We start from the raw sequence: 3728 nt of genomic DNA on the forward strand, positions 1-3728 counted from the left end.
CCTTAGAACAAGGAAAAGTTCTTATGTGAGCATAATACAAATTTAGGAAATTTAACACTGACCCAATACTTTTGTTTAATCAACAGTCTATGTTCAAAACAAATCAATTGTCCCCAAAAGAAAACTTTCATTCCAGGATCCAGTACACAATCACATACTGCATTTAGTTTTCATCTGCTTTAGTATCCTGTTCTTAGTCTTTTGTGATACTGACATTTTTGTAGAGAACATGCCAATTACTTTATAGAGTCCCTCAGGGGGCGCCTGGGTGGCTCAGTTGGTTAAGCATCCGCCTTTGGCTCAGGTCATGATCCTAAGGTCCTGGGATGGAGCCCTGAGTTGGGCTCCCTGCTCAATGGGGAGTCTGCTTCTCCCTTTCCCCCTGCCCTCCCTCCCACCCCCCTTCCTGCTCACACACTCTCTCAAATAAATAAAATCTTTTTTAAAAAAATCAAGTTTGCAGGGGCACCTGGGTGGTTCAGTCAGTTAAGTGTCTGCCTTTAGCTCAGGTCATGATCCCAGGTGGGGTCAGCCTCATGTTGCACTGGGCTCCCTGTTCAGCAGGGAGCCTGCTTCTCCCTTCCTCTCTGCCCCTGCCCTGCTCATGCTCTCCCTCTCTCAAATAAATACATGAATAATCTTTTTTAAAAAAATCAAGTTTGTTAACATGTCATTCAAAAAAAAAAAAAATGTCCCTCGCAGCAGTGCGCCCCGTGGTCCTGCAGATCTGTCTCTTGCTTCAACAACGTTTGGACGGAACAGACCCAAGGACGCCCCTTCTACCAGCCAACGACCACCCTCCAACCTTATTTCCAGTCGCTACCTTTCGGAGCCATCTTCTTGGCCACCCTCTGCCTCTGGGACCACCCAACACCCAATTATGAGCTTAGCTCCTTAACACAGATCAACCATGAGCTCCCACATTCGTCAGTAGTACACCCCCGAGGTGGAGGCCGCCGTCAACCACCTGGTCAACGTGCATCTGCGGGTCTCGTACACCTACCCCTCTCCGGGCTTCTATTTCCACCAGGACGACATGGCTCTGCAAGGTGTGGGACATTTCTTCAGCGAGTTGTCTGAGGAGAAGCGCAAGGGCACCAGGTGTCTCTTGAAGATGCAAAACCAGTGTGGCAGCGGCACCCTCTTCCAGGACGTGCAGAAGCCGTCCCAAGATGAGTGGGGGGAAACCCTGGGCGCCATGGAAGCTGCCCTGGTTCGGAAGAAGAGCCTGAACCACGCCCTTTTGGATCTACCCGCCCTGGGTTCTGCCCGTGCAGACTCCCACCCCTATGACCTCCCGGAGAACCACTTCCGGGATGAGGAGGGGCCACTCATCAAGAAGGTGGCAACCACCTGACCAACCTCCATAGGCTGGCCGGCTCCCAGGCTGGGCTGGGCGAGTATCTCTTCGAAAGGCTCACCCTCAAGCACGACTGGGAGCCTCTGAAGCCCAGCAGCCTTTGAGGGGTCCCTCTGGCATCACGCTGTGCCAGGGCTCGTGCCCTGAGTCTCTCCCTGAAGCCTCTAGGCAGCTTTTTAACCACCCTGGAGCCCTCTCCCAAGCCGTGGGCCAAATGGAAACAATGAAGTTTTTGCAGGGGGAAAAAAAAGAATGTCCCTCAGTTGAGATCTTCCTTATTTTTAGAAGGGGAATAATAACATCCACCACACAGGATTAAATAAGATTCATTCCTACTCTTAATTTAAAGGATAAATAAGATAGAATTTGAGATAAAAAAAAAACTAGAAAGGTCTATGCAAATATAAATCAATGTTTATATTCTTGATAATGATATTCAGTATCAGGACCCTTCAGGTTGAACTTGAGAAGCAAGTGACCTGAGACCTACTGAATCAAAAATTCAGAGGGTGGTTGAGAATCACTGTTATCATGGATTAAATGATGGGATGTATGGAAATAACTGGCATAATGCCAAGCGGTCACAGCACAGAGTAACTGTACAGTAAGTATTAGCTCCCTCCTCTGCCTTCCCCACTGCCCACAACTCACCCAACACACAGAAGTGTGGATGCATGCACACACACACATGCACCAATCAATAATTGTTTGGATACAGCACATGAAAAAAAAAACCACTACTATTTCAAAATTACATACATTAAGAGCTGGAAGTATACCTATAAAACTTCACATGGTTGGGGGTGCCTGGCTGGCTCGGTCAGTAGAGTATGCAACTCTTGATCTTGAGGTTATGAGTTCGAGCCCCACATCAGGCATAGAGATTACTTTAAAAAAAATCCTTCATACATTTGAACACAATTAGTAATATCATGGGTCTCACAACCTGCCTTCTTGAAACTGGGAGAGAAGTTCATCAATAAATATTTATTAAATGTTTATCATATGTCCAACTCTGGTTGCTAGAGAGAATATTAGAAAAGTAGAAAAAATAGTTCCTGCCTTCAGAGGGCTTAATGGGAAAAAAAAATGAAGGTAATGTTAAAAAATAAAATTCACGCAGGTGCCTGGGTGGCTCAGTTGGTTAAGGGTCTGACTCTTGATCTCAGCTCAGGTCTTGACCTCAGGGTTGTGAGTTCAAGTCCCACATTGGGCTCCATGCTGGGCGTGGAGCCACCTTAAAAAAAAAGATAAAAACAAAGTTCACTGAGTAAATTTGAAGATATAGTTGGCTTTATTGAGCAATTCATGTATTAGGGAGCATCCCATCTAGCAAGTAGAGGGGAGCTCCAAGGAGTTGTACAAAATGGAAGGTTTTTATAGAAAAGAGGGTGGGGCAAGGAGGTTTTGCTAATAATAAAAAGAAAGGACTGTTTCAGGGAAAGTTACTTTCCCTTAGGGGGAAAAGCTTGGGGGTCTTATCAAGCAGATTACCTCATCTTCCTTTTGGGGGATGGAGAGGCCCCATGTGACAGACTGCCTCATTGGTGCTGACCAGAAAATTATTGACCGACCAGTAAAAACTACATTTCTGGGCGCCTGGGTGGCTCAGATGGTTAAGCATCTGCCTTCGGCTCAGGTCATGATCCCAGGGTCCTGGGATCGAGTCCCACATCGGGCTCCCTGCTCCTTGGGAGCCGGCTTCTCCCTCTGCTTTTCTCTCTCTCTCTCTCCCTCTCTCTCTCTCCCTCTGTCTCTCATGAATAAATAAATAAAATCTTTTAAAAAAAAGTCTACATTTCTAGGGGAGGTGGAAACTACAATTAGGTTAGGTATTAAGTCCCACTTTGGTAATGTGGTCTAGCTTAAGCGACTCCATTTTGGGCCTGTGCTTTTGTTTTAGACAGTAATTAATACTGACTGACACCTACAGTGGGATAGAAACTGTCGTGGTGGGAAATTATCTTGATGAACTGGGAGACTCCACGAACACTATCAGACAAGCAATCCCAAAGGATAAGGAAAAAAAGTCTCACAGATCAAATTTCAGTGCTCAAATCACATAATTTGAGTTGACTTAGAAAATAGAGTGAGTAGTAAAGGGAAATAAATGGATTGGGTTAACACATTTGGGGCAGGGTACAGTGGAATAGAAAGGACCATAATACCTGAATCACGGTTTATGCAAAATGTATACGTCCTGTATCTCTCTGTCACATCACCTACTGATGATGTGGTTATAAAGATCAGAGTTAAAAATTAACAAGTAGGGGCGCCTGGGTAGCTCAGTTAGTTAAGCATCTGCCTTCAGCTCAGGTCATGATCCCAGGGTCCTGGGATCAAGCCCCGCATCGGGCTCCCTGCTCAG

At 45.9% G+C, this 3728-nt stretch overlaps 1 pseudogene; it reads left to right on the forward strand.

Annotated features, from left to right (window-relative positions):
• Positions 1 to 910: 910 nt before the first annotated feature.
• LOC114202139 (ferritin light chain pseudogene) lies at positions 911 to 1464 on the forward strand (annotated as a pseudogene).
• Positions 1465 to 3728: the final 2264 nt, after the last annotated feature.

The sequence above is a fragment of the Eumetopias jubatus genome, unplaced genomic scaffold (genome assembly GCF_037043125.1).
Source record: "Eumetopias jubatus isolate StellerSeaLion01/CBP00866 unplaced genomic scaffold, mEumJub1_p1.0 scaffold_11, whole genome shotgun sequence".
Lineage (NCBI taxonomy): Eukaryota > Metazoa > Chordata > Mammalia > Carnivora > Otariidae > Eumetopias > Eumetopias jubatus.